This window comes from Larus michahellis, chromosome 1 (genome assembly GCF_964199755.1).
Source record: "Larus michahellis chromosome 1, bLarMic1.1, whole genome shotgun sequence".
NCBI classification, from domain to species: Eukaryota; Metazoa; Chordata; class Aves; order Charadriiformes; family Laridae; genus Larus; species Larus michahellis.
This window is the reverse complement of record NC_133896.1, coordinates 125,975,525-125,989,330: the sequence shown is the minus strand read 5'-3', so window position 1 is coordinate 125,989,330 and position 13,806 is coordinate 125,975,525.

The window sequence follows — 13,806 nt, the reverse complement described above, 5'->3', positions numbered from 1 at the left end:
TGTGTTCACAGCATATCAGAAGCAAAGTGCAGTCTTCGGTTGAGATCACAATATGCTCTACATCCATTTAGCATCTATTCCCATAGGTTACCACACTGCAGAGTTGGCTTTTCCTTTACAAAGCACTCATAGGGTCTGACACTTAGCGCAGCTCTAAAAGGGGTTGAGCAGAGTCGTTGTTACCATTCCCAGTAGCATGTAAAAGACTTTTTTGAACCTCTGAAGAGCACCAATGCCCAAACTGCCAACAAAATGACCTGACTTAGTCAGGAATCTCATCTATCCCATCAGCTTGCTCTATCAATATTATTCTCTACATAAGGGACAGACATAAATGCTCATTTTCAAACGAGCTTAGCTTTCATTTTCATCCTTAGACCAGGTTCTGATTTTCAAAGTGTTCATCTTCCAGCTCATTCTGGGCCACAGACAACCAGATTTTCCCAAGCAGCCCTCCCAGGCAATGTGCCATATTCTTCTAATGCCTGGCCTATGGCACAGATAAGCAAGAGGAGGGAAGTGGTGGTGTTATCAGCAAAACAAAAGAAGCTGCAAAGGAAAGAGATGAGGTTTCACACGTGCTGCTGCCTAGTTTCACACCTCTTTAGTTTATTATCCTCCAGACAACAGCAGTCTTTGGAGTTAAGCACTGGTTTTAACTTGCTCCTGCATGCTTACTTCTCAAGTTGAGTGCATTTCCCTGGCCCAAACAGCCAAAGTCAAGCCCTTCCAACTGCAAAAGGAAGCAGAGCAAAGCCATGTTATATGACCCTCAGTCTAAAGGCCCTACGTTGTACAAAATCCAGAGCTGAAATGTGTAGCTTGAGCTCTCCTCAGCTCTCTTAGCATGGCTACTACACCCACGGCCAGAGAGGCTCCTGTTCTCTCGCATGCACCTTTGCACCAAGTCCAGAAGCATCACACACATCCCACACTACATCCAGCATTATGCCTTTGCATGAAGAGGGTAGAGATGGGAGGGGACCTCCCTGCAGCCCGTCAGGTCTTTGTTGCTGCATAGGACTTCTACTGTCTGCAGGCAAGGAGTGCACTTTAGGGCAATGCCCCAGGGACTCCAGCTCTGGAGCCCCCAACATAAGAAGGACATGGACCTGTTGTAGCAAGTCCAGAGGAGGGCCACAAAGATGATGAGAGGGCTGGAGCACCTCTCCTCTGAGGACAGGCTGAGAGAGTTGGGGTTGTTCAGCCTGGAGAAGAGAAGGCCCCGGGGAGGCCTTAGAGCAGCCTTCCAGTACCTGAAGGGGGCCTGCAGGAGAGATGGGGAGGGACTTTTTACAAGGGCAGGTAGTGATGGGATGAGGGGTAATGGCTTCAAACTGAAAGAGGGTAGATTTAAATTAGATATTAGGAAGAAATTTTTCACTATGAGGGTGGTGAGACACTGGAACAGGTTGTCCAGGGAAGCTGTGGACGTGTTCAAGGCCAGGCTGGATGGGGCTTTAAGTAACCTGGTCTAGTGGGAGGTGTCCCTGCCCATGGCACGGGGGTTGGAACTAGATCATCTTAAAAGTCCCTTCCAACCTAAACCATTCTATGATTCTATGACTTGGTGCTTGTGAGAAACAAGTTTCAGTCCGAATGAAATAGGCTCAGGCAGAATCCTCTGTGAAGCACATTTTTATTTACGTTCTTGCAAGAGCGGGTGACCTAGCAAGTAGGCACACTTCCAGATCTTGAAACACACCTTTTTATTCCCTAATCCCGGCCGAATTTTTCCCTCCCTTGTTTCCCATTGGTTAGGTACTCCAGGGTTCACAGTCTGTCCGAGGCGCCTAAAATTCTTCCCGCATGTCCTGTCTCTGTTTACTTCTCTTTATGCTACACCTAAAGGGATTATCTGACGAGTTTATTTCTTTCCTTTTTGGTAAAAGATTGTTCAATGTCATTAGCCCTGGTTAAATGTTTGACTACCCTTCTAGACACTAATCCAGGAGGAATCAGTTTGTCCTGTTGTCTGTGTGATAAGAGATGTTCTACAAGCCTTCGCTGGAGCCTCTTTGTCTTAGTCAATCCCTTATCATGTCACCTCTGACGGAAACGGTTTTTCTCCTCTGCAAAAGCAATACCTGCCTTTCTTACATGCTGGAAGAGGGACTGGCACACCATCAGCCCCCTAATCACAGAGCCATATTTGCAAGCCTGCTTCACCACCACCCAGTGATAGGTGCTGGAGACGGCACTCTGTGCTCCTCTGGTCGCAGTTAGAGATAGACTGAGGATGGGGAATCACCAGGAAAGATGAACTAAGCAGCAATTTCTTTTTCTTCCCCAACCTTTAGCTGGACTGTAGGAGTGCTCAGGACCAGACGCACAGTATCTACCACATCAAAATAGAGTGAAGAATGACAGCTGTATGATTTGACCTTGTTAATCCAGCTATTTAGTAGAATGTGTAAATCAACAGCAGCTGTTAATGAGCCTCCATCAATATACCTGCTCAATAACCAAGCAATGCTAACAGCACATTTTTTGCAGCTGTGACTTTAAAACCACTTCTGGTCTAGAAACACAGTACGCAAAATTCCCATAACATTCCAGTGAAGACAACTGCTTAGGAAAGCAGTTTATATGGGGAAAATAACAAGCAGGCTCTTTTGTAGGCATTGGCATTCTGATTGAAGTGCCATGTATCTTGCCTTAGGGTGCTCATTGTAGCTGCCGATTTGTTGAGAGAGACAAAGGGCAGAGAGAGCGTGTGTGGAAAAGAGCGTCTTGGATGGGTATCTGCTGCCACTCAGCCATTGCAAAGATGAAAGTGGTCACTTTTAATTACAAAGGTAGACCAGCAATCCGTCTTCATCTCCTGGAGATGCCGCCCACATCTTCCATTTCCAGGTGGTGAACACCCTGATTACACACCACAAACGCCACTTGCTTCAAAAGAACTTTTTTCACAGTGTTCTTTCAAAAACCGTGGCAAGTGTGTGCACTTCTTGGGCCAACAATTCAGCCGTTTTCAAATAATTTCAAATGTCCCATGTCAGGTTGGGTTACAGCCAGCCACTTGCAACCCCTGGAGAATAACCTCTTCCCTAGAGGTGTGTCAGGCCCACGGAGGGGTCCCAGGCAGAGCCAAGGAGTCAGGTGGAGCCTGGGAGGCCCTTCTTGCAGAATCCCTCCAATCTAAGTGCATCTTCAAGTATGAGCAGTAATTTTACCTCTTGTTTTGTTAAGGAGAGTAAAGGAATACAATTCAGGCCTTTTTTTTTTTTTTTTGTGGTAGATGAGATCTGGAAAATAACAGTGCCCTGGGAGACCAGCTCATTGAGATGGCTGTAAAAGTCTCCTGACCGCTGCAGTGTCCTCCTGGCCCATCTTTGCACTCTCTCTGAGATCAGGCGGAGGGTGTCTGCTGTCGGGGGGAGCTGCAGTGAGGGACCCCCAGGTCCCTTTGCAGCTGGCAGCCCACTGCCAGCAGCTGCCCAGGCTCCTCTGCCAGGTCCACAGGGAGGCTTTTAGCCGTTCAATACAACAAGGGGCAATATGGGCTGGAGAACTGAAATCAGCAGCGTAAACGTGAGCCTAATGAGTGCCAGGGGCTACAGAAAAGCTGCTCCAAGTGACAGGAGGCGCAGTGGAAAAAAACCTTTCAGCAGCATCAGCAAAGGGACAGGGGAGCCTCTTTAATTTAGCACCAGCTAAATGCCTGAGTAGCCTCACGCCAGTTGCCAAGCTACTGAGCTGTGGCTTCAGCTGCCCTGTCCTAGCAGAGCTCAGGGTCGCTCTTCATGACACGGTCACCTTCCAGCTCTCTCACTACCTCGTACCAACAAAGTCAGCAGCAATTAATGTTCTTGCTGTAGTTGTTTTAAATAGATTTTCATCTTGTGGGAGAATAGATGTCTAGTATTACTCCAGCATTCAGTATTGCTCAGCTCTGAAAACTAAAGCTAAAACTGGGCTCCTGGGAAACTCCCTTTGTCTTTTGCTAATCCAGATGAGGAAGGCAGGTCCTTTCCAGGACCTTGGCTGTGCTACACCCGAAGGACATTTCAACAGCTAGCCAGTGTTGCGTAGGTTTCCTGCAGCAGATTTACATCCCCTGGTGTTTCTTACTGAACTAGTGTTATTTCAGCTAGAGCTACTTTACAGTGCTAAAACTAGCACTGTAAATACTATCGATCTTGGCCCCTGCTCTGAAAAACAAACAGTTCTGCTGGATGTTGTGAACATTTATTTCTTGCTAAGCTCCAGGGAAATGCTTTAAGATAGCAAATAACCTAGCATTAAGAACACTGACCTTTTTTTCTAAGCCTCATCAGTTCCTTAGTCAGGTGGTAGCAAAAAGTCGTCTGTTGTTGCAGTTAGTGCCCTGAAATTAAGGGCTAAAACAACAACGAGAAGAATTCACACGAGGCAACTCAGCTCTTCAGCTGCGTCAAAGCCAGCAGCTTTGATGCTTGAGCTTTCACAGGACTGACTAAACAGATCGATTAGATCTGCATCAGCCATTCTGCAAGCCATAATTGGAAAATAATATTTTCACAGGATTAGAGCTTCTTGCTTTGAAAATAAGCAGCTTGGGCTTGGGTAAAATTTTCCAAGGCACCTATGTGATGCAGAGAGCAGAGCCTGATTTCAGCATGGGTCAGCAGACCCGTGGCAGCTTACCTGCCCTCTGAAGGGTGATGGTGGCAGTGGAGAAATGGCAGATTGGGCTCGGGCTGCACGTCACGCTACCACTCAGAGCCTGCTCGCTGGCAAGTTTCTACCGCAATTGCTTTTGCAGGGTGAATCTCCCCCTCTGCCTCTTCACCTGTGGTAACTAAGGCTTTCTGACAAAGGCCAGAAACGCAGTCCCACATGCAGACTTGTCTGCCATCCATGTTACGTACCTGTGCATTCACATCGGACAGGGGCTGGTCTGGGGCCTGACCGGGGCCGGTCCCCACCTCTTGCTGAGGTCGGGGAAGGATTTGTGTGAGGGCAGGATGAGCACACCACAGCCGCAGATACCTGGACAGTGCAGCCGTTTAGGGCAGAGCGAACCCCTGGGAGCTGAGCAAAACTCCATGGCAAAACCACAGCCTTCCCCTCTGGGGGAGTGAGAGGGGTTGCAAGCAGGCTCCATTGCAGCCCACTGGCCTCTGGAGGGGCTGTCTGCTGCCACAGGACTCTGCGGGCAGCCGGGAAAGCAGAGCTTACACGCCAGAGTCTTCTTAGGCCAGGCACGCCACACAAGGCAAGGGGCTCCTGGTTTCCTCCCATGAGCTCCTGAGGTGTCACGTACCCATCCCTTCTCAGGGCCTCCCTACAACTGTCCCACTCCTCTTTGTACCAGTAGTTTCCCCAGAGATGTCACCTCACAATTCCATCTGGTCTGGTAACACTTTCCTAAGCGCTTCCATGCCAGTATAGGATCAGGCAACCTTTCCCAAGTTATCCTTCCCTCCCTCAAAGCGGATCCCACCTTAGAGTCCCCTCACAGTCATCTTCGATCCCCCCAAAGATCTTCACACCTCCCAAATGATACATCAAGCTCCCTCAGCATCACCCAGCATCTATGTACTCAGGCAGCACAACCCTCAGCGCCTTGTTTCACACGACAGCAGAGAGCTGGGACCGTAAGCTCCCCCCATGTGCCGGGCATTGCCGGGGGCTCCCTGCTGCTCCGAGAGGGTCCCAGAGGAGGACAGGGCAGCAGGACCCACGTTGCAGCCACATCAGGGAGAGGCCACACCGCAGAAGAGGCAGGTGTGGCAGACTCCAAAGGAGCGAATTGCATGCTTAACCTGCGAATACTGGGGTAGCCCAGGTCTCCTGCCCAGGCTGCTGGGGCTCGCAGGACAGAAGCCTGGGGGACCACCAACTCATTGGAGTGACTCTTCTGCCCCTGGAGCACAGGGGTCACTCACCGCCCTGCACTAGGCCATGCGATGGGCTCTGCCAGCGCCTCGACACCCATCCCAAGCGCCTCATGCCGTCAGCAGGGTCAAGGTGGGAAATGCTGCCCTAGACTATGTCCAACTCAAGTTCTGCCACGGATTCGCAGCGCCGCGTTGGATGAGCCCTTCCAGCTGAAGGCCACCGGAGGGAGCCCCAGCAAAGCAAATGAAGGCTCACGGGAGCTTCTGCATCCATCATTTAGAACAGCGGCTTTCACCCCGTCATCCCCAAGGCCCTTTGGAGTCAGGGGATTATTTCAGGGGGGATTCGTGGAAAGCAAAGTCTGCTGTCAGGAGGTATCCATCACTGCACGTCACTCCACTTCTTTACTAGACCAGAGGGCACAGTGATGCAGGAAAGCTGTAGAGCACCCATTGAATAAGTGCCACAAGGTAATGGGAACATCCCGTTCACCTGTGCTTCTTAATCCACATCTGTCCTAGGAGAACTCCTTCCAGCTTTGGTGGGAAGTTTGTCTGACACAGGGAAGCAGCAAGAAGCTTGCTGTAGGTGTATTGTGCCTTGTCTTTCTGCAGGCTGTTATGACTGGGCTCTTTTCCTTAACAAAACATCTTCTGTAAATGTATTTCAGGATAAATCTGGCATGGTCCCTGTTTTTTTTTTTGTGAACATGGAGCTGTGAGACGAGTTCAACTGCAGACAGCAAAGTCTGCAAAACATGCAGGAGGTTCCCCCCCACCTACAACAGTTTGCTCCGATATTCCTGCTCTGCTTCACTGGCAGAAATACCTGCTATTTTTAGGTCTAATATTTGCTGATAAAAAGCTCCACTGTGAGGGTACAGTCCCATGATGGGATTGAGCTGAACAACTTTGCTGCTACAGAGAAGGAGAAGCCTTACACTCTGTCTTCCTCCTTCTACCCTACTCTTCCTGCTTTCCCTCCCTCCTCCTGCCTTGTGCTCCCATCTGTGCAGTGCAGCCTCATTTCCCCTTGCAAATTCTGATGGCAAGATAAAATGATTCAGCTTATTAACCCGGCCATTTGAGAGAGTTCAATCTGCTTACCATGCAGTCAGGCAAGTCTGAGAGAGATGGAACAAAATAAGCACTGGGAGGGGTGGAGGGAAACCTGCCCCTTACACACACCGTGGCTGAGATGATGTTAGCTAAGCTCCTGCCGTATCAGGAAACCATAACCAAATGAAGCCAGCCGGAGCCAGGCTAAAAACAAACAAAATGATGCAATGGGGACAGCAGATCTGCAAGCTGCTTTCCGGAGGACAGCGCATGCAAAGAACTTGCATGGGCTCAAGGAGCACTAGAGAAGTCCTTGGAGGAGAGATATAATAAGGGGTACTAAACTGATGAACCACTAAAGGCTCAGGAGGTCCCCTGAGCTGGAGGAAGTTGGAGGCTGGGAGTGTACCTGGGGAGACAGGGCAGCTCATGTATGCACACCCTGCCCTTCCTCTTTGCCAGGGATATGCCTTTTCTTTCGCCAGGCACACACACCCTGTGTGTGATCTGCTGCCTCCTGCCAGAAGGCAGTGCGTCCTCCTCCACACAAGGAGGGGATTCTCGGCATTTTCGATGCCGACTGACCCATCCCTCCTGATAACCACGCAGCCAGGGAAGAGCCTGCACCAGCCTGTGCTCCATCACCACACTGCGACAGCTGCTGGCAGGAGGACCTGCAGACGTCTCACCGCTCCTGCTGGCACCTCCGTGCACACAGTCACCCGCACTGAGCTGGACGCAGCCTCTGAACTTGTATGAATCGGTCCCCGTAGCCTTATCAGCAAGCTCCGGCTGCACATCAAGCTCCTCACCCCGGAGAACTGCTTCCAATAGCCAGGCAGTTGTGAGAGCCCCTGGTGCTCCAGCCAAGGCCAGATGACACAACTGTTGTGATGGGCTCCCCATCACAGAACAGAGCAGTGTGACTGGTGGAGCTCCTCCAAATTTGCCAAGGTTTCCACCAAACTCTTCTTTCGCTGCCTTGCTGTCCTCTCATTCCTCTGACTGCTGCAAAGGGAAGCAGCAAGCAAGCAATAACTGGAGAAGTTTTCCAAGAGTATTCCGAAGGGTCCAAAGAGATCAGCTTCTCACACAAAGTGCTCCATCCAAACTGCCCAGAACAACACAGAGAGAAATTTCCATCAACGGAGCAGCTGCATTTGCCTGTCAGATGGACTTTGATTACTTTCCAGTCAATCCTTGTGGCCCCTGGGGTGTGTAACAGGGGCGAAGTGGATCAGGGACAGCCCTGGGGCAGCACTTCACAAGGCTGGGAAAGGAGGTCTGAGACGGGAGAGCCGAGATTACCCTCACAGCGACAGGCACTGAGAGTGGAAGAAAAAAGATTTTTCTCCCTCTTTTTCCGGAGAACAACAGGGATACCACCTCCCCATGGCCACAGCACAGTGATGCTGCCGAGTTGCCCACATCTGGGGAAAAGCGAAGGAGTGGGCACAGCCAGAGGGCAAGGGATGAGGCTCACCTTGGGAAAAACCACCTTCATGGTCTTAGTGTTCTCCTGCCAGGTCAGTACCACTACCGCCTACTGACTTTTCTTCAGGGTCAGTCTCGCACATGTCCTGAACAAAACTTATATCCCTGCCTAGCAAGGGGGGCTAGGGGGCTATGGCGAAAGAAAGCAGGGAGAAATCAAGTGATTTGCACACAGAGAAGGAGCGCATCAACGATGGGGTGCAAAAACTCAAGCCTCAAAAAGTGGCTCTGGAGGAGCCAGAAGTGAGGCTGCAGCCTTGGGCACTAGATGTACTTGTGTGCTGAGGTCTCCCTCTTGGCATGTATGAGGGGAGGCCACAAATACACCAGTGCTCACAGCCGTGTGCAGAACATTCCTGTTTCTGCCCCCCAGGCCGTGGGACCAGGTCTGTACCCCTCATCAGGGTGTTTCACCCTCACTGCCAGCTAAAACATCCTGCCACTTCATGTGGGAGTGAGGAGATGGAGCAAGTGCAGCACAAGTGCAGAGAGATGCCTCCACAGCACTGTTTGGAGGTGGAGGGGCTGGACGTAAGACCTCCATCCTACTGCGCTTGGTGAACCCTCCATCTGAACCACCAAGGCTGTTCCTAAATTCTTACCCTGACTCCAGATGTCTCCTGTCCATCTTGCTGTTGGGAGAATCATCTTATTTCTGTGCCTCCTCTGTAAAGGGAGGAAGATGGCATTTTTGTCTAGCTTGTATGCTTTTCTGGGCAGGGAGAGCGGGCCTGTTATGTGAAGGAACAAGCATAATGAGGGTTTTGACTGCAGACCTCACAGCAGCTTGCCAGACCAAAGTGCTAAACACAACACCAAATAACATGTTGAACTTGAAAAGTCCTGCAGCTTTATTAATTGTCCTGGTTTTCAATTGTAAGGCATTTTCTAATAGCAACAGTTAACAAATCAGCAGTGCTTCCAATCAGGGATTGGATCTCAAAAATTCCCCAAGGAAAAGTTTCCATAAAACACCAAATCTCTCAACCACACTCTGCAGTCTCTGCAACACCACTTCTCTAATACTGTTCTTCAACTCAGCGTCTCCTCTCCTCTTCCTTGCCATTCATCCTGCCCCACTGACTGCCCCTCACACCAGACTACCTTTGCTTTACCTTCACCCACAGCACCAAAGCAATGCCCTTACACCACTGATGGTGATCAGCATTCAACTGTGAGTGACCTCGAGGACTCAGAGAGGGCCCTTCCCCGTGCCCTCAGTGGCACGGTCCTTCATGCCTGGCTGTGTCGCTCCGACACATGAAACAAAGCCACTGCCAGTTTGGACCAGAGGCACTCCTGCCCCAGACCCACATGGCGACTATGGCTACAAAGACCTCACCCTTCTCTCTGCTCTGCTGTGTAGCAGTTGCTGGGGTTGCTATAATTAAGGATCTTTGATAAGATCTGCTTATATAACCGTGGCGATTAGTGAAGTATAGGCATGGAAGTAGATTAGATGAGATTACTAGCTACAGCTCTGGTCTAATGTACACAAATTGCCTTCTCTGATTAATTTTTTGATGTTACATCTTAAATTGGTTCTCTCTTCTCACAGTTGTGCCTTGTTCCAAGAGATGTCAAGCACAGAGCTGGCAAAATGGTTCAAAGGGCTTGCTGGCTGTGCGTTACTAATTACCCTTACACACGCACTGTTAGCAAAATCCCTTTAACCTGAGAAGCCAAGTCCTACGCACTGGCCTGGAACTCCAGGTACCTCTTTAATTAACAGAGAGTTCTGGGCACCAGAAACAAGAAGGTGCTGTTTTCCAGTGAATGCGTTAAGTACTTTATGTACCGACCCCCAGGATGTGTTTCTGTGTTTCAACCTCTTTTTTTTCTATATCCAAGCACTGCAGTCTTTTGTTTCACAACTATTTTTTCCTCTCCTTTCACCCTTGCCCTGCCTCTCTTAAAACTGGCTGCTTCCCTACTGCCTTATTTTTTCTCTCACCTCTTTGTCTCCAAATCAAATCTGGGTGACACCATTTTCTCCTCACCATGTGTTATTGGTATCCAGTGATGGTACTGGGCTTAAGAAGACAGACCAAAACAGAGGAGGGTTCGTGGCAGCATTTAACACAATAGATCTGAGCAAGTTGGGGTGGGGGAGTAACCTGGAGTTAAGTCACTAACCAGAACCCTGTAGCAGTGGAGAGGATGTGTAAAGCCCAGGAAGTCCTGCAAATGTCCTCATTTAGATTTGGGCAAAACGAAATACACAGTAATGAGTAGTTACATGGAATTCTGCCTTTGATTCCTGCTTTTCTCTGGAGACCCTTCACGTTTCCTTTGCTTTGCTGGCTCCTGTTTTCCACCTTTCCAGCTGTGCTGTCAACATTAACTTCAGAGGGTCTTCTTCCTTCTCCTTATCTTCTCACACTCCCTAGTTTCTGTCCCAGGTCCCTCTCTTTCTTCTAAGCTTGGCCCTGTATGCAAGCTGAAGTCACTCAAGGAAGCTGAGAAACAGCCTTTTATCCTCACCGTGACATGTCTACATGATGTTGCCTCCAGTGTCTGTAGGCTCTGTCCACACCGCTGCCCTTCCGTTAGGCAGATGCACCGCAGCATCTCTTTCTTCCAACCATGGTTCGGCCACATTGACACAAGGGGAAGATATCCCACTTTTCAGACAATCAGTTGCAATACTGATAATACCTCTAATGTAGACGGCTGTTTGACACTGGATTAATTTCAAGCTCATTGACATCTCATGAACTCACACACAAAAAAACCCATTTTGTTTCATTTCTCGGTTCATTTTTAGATACCTATAGAAGAAAGAAATGTGTGGAAAGACTGGCTGCTATTCCTATGCAAAGCACAGAGATCCCTTCCCCTGATACATCATGGGTACCATGCAGGCCCAGAACCCTCCAGCTCTGGTGTGTTACGGTGACGGTCTTCTTGTCAGCATGTGCATGGCCAGGCTGAGCACAGGAGGGAAACGGGATGCCGAAAGAGGCAGAGGGTTATAAAATTCTGATGGGGATGAACCTCACCGTCCCCAGTGTGAGGGGCACTCCTGGTACAGAGGACTGCTGAGAAAATGAAGAGCAAGACATGAGCGGGCTTGTTTTTCAATAGTTCCATGCCCTGTGAGGCATAGCTGGGGTCCTAGGACTACTGTGTCACAAAACTGAAAAAAGATCTTATTAGTCAAGCACTTTCTACCCAGCCAACCATTACTACCACCGTACCAATTCCACAAGCCACGAAGCAGAACTCCGTGCAATTTGCTCTTTCAGCTTGTGCTCCTAATGAGTTATTTTAGGCATCTGCTTTTGCTGGAGGCATCGTAAGATTTCTGCTTGTCATGTACAAAAACATATTTCCAACACAGGAGCAGCTGTTTTGGTTTGTTTTCTAATGGCATCTTCAGCTCAAGTTACTTCTCTGTAAAACACGGATCCCGGGGTCAGCAGACTTCCGCACAACTGACTTGGAGTGTCTAAGTTAAAGCTATCCTCTGGAAAATGTTTTTTGCCCTCAGCCGCACACTACGCAACCTACAGCAAAAGGAAATCTAAAGTGAATGGGGCATTTACAAGATAAGGAGTAAAAACCCAGTGCATTTCAAATAGTGAAAACAGATTTTAATTCCACAGGAGAAAAACCATATTTCAACATATTTTAGCTGAAGGCTTTAACAAAAACATTAAAGCAAAAATCAGTGCAATTTTGTTCTGCTTATTATGTAAAGCATATACTCTGCGAACACGCATTACAGGCTGCTTTCAGGGATGAATGAAAACCACCAGGGACTTCTGCTTTGACAGAGCTCACTGCAGACCACTGCAGCTGTGGTTCCCTTGAGGACTTGGGATAGGTCAAGACTCACAGCAGGTTCCCACTGAGTGACCGAGGTGACCTAGCAGCACGCTGCTACTGGAATGGGGTTGTCCCACTCCTTCATTGCCCTCGCTCCAAGCTACAACTGTGGCAGTCCTGATCTTCCCTCGTGCTAGCTCTGAAACTCCAGCTCAGTGAGCCAGTTCAGTTCACTACCTGAGCAGGAAATCACTCTTTGCAGGGTTTGACTTCCGCTGGTTTAGTGAGTTTAAACTGCAGTGGTACGCCCACAGTGAGCAACTGAGGCACAGAAAGTACATCCTCTAACACACAAACCTTATTGGGCACATACACTGCAAGGCAAAGATAAGCAGCAGTATCTGTTCTCTGGCAACAAGATCTTCTCAGACTTTGCCAGGGATTTCTACTTCTAACACCTGGATCACAACTGTGAATTTGAAGGGAAGTCGGTGCAGGAGGAAGGAGCGATGGGAAGTTAATCTGACTGTATGTGGCAGAAGTTCTAGCACAAAGCTTTTGTCATCTCAGTAAGGATGAGAATGGAGAGCAGGTGAGCTTCACCTCCCAAGAGTACGTACAGAAAGAACATGGCAGGGCATACAGTGGTGCCAAGAGGAGTGTCCTTGTCCTGTGATGAGTCACTGTGTCTTTGAGTCAGCGTAAACCAACGGAGGAATTCCAGGGGGTGTCATAAAAAGCAACTAGACCGGTCTTGCTGTTAAGTGTCAATTGTCTTGTGTTAGGGCACAGTGCAGTGAACACTTGTGCTTGAGAATATCCTACGAACTGGGGCTGTGAACACACTGCACAATAAAGCATAATACTAAATGTTTCACGAAATTCCAAACTCTCTAAGAGATGTATTTCACTTGTAATACACTGAGCGCTAAGTCTTGTTTTCTGCATCAACAAAATGAGTAAGTTCATTTTCCTGCCATGATTTTCAGACTGGAACACCACTTTTGCTGCAAATGTTGATCAGGCTGTATAGTAGCAGAGACTTCCGCAAACATTACCGTTCCGTTTAAAAAAAATTCAATTTGCTTTGTTCAAATTTGCAGCTTTTGCCCCATAATTCCATGAAGCTTCCCAGAAACACCAGAAATAATTTGGCCTTACCCTCTGCTCTGCTCTTAATTAAAATGCGTATTTTTCTTTGCAGCTCATTCAACTTTTATTTAAACTCCTGCAGAACCTACACCTCCCTGCCTTTGAGCAATTACTTTATTCCAGCACTTGAAGCTGTGATAACGAAGGCCTAATTCGGATTTCTTGTCAGCGTCCTTTGTACTGATGACTAATTGCAGGAAGACCCTTTCGCTTACAAGCTGCATCCTTATCTTCTCTACAATCATATAAACTTCTGCAAACACAGTGCCCCAGCAAGCCCGTCTTTCACATCTGCCTTCATTTTTCACACTGCCATCTTTTGAGCTGTCACACCCTTTAGCCATGTGCTTCCATATCCATCAGAGTCTTCCCAATTTCTTTGAGCCACTGGCTAAGCTGCCTTCCTTCTGCTCTAACTTTATTCTGGCAACACTCAGGCTGCTTCAGAAGTTTGGGAGCTGACTCTTTCCTGCTCTGAGCTTACCCTGGCAACGTTCAGGCT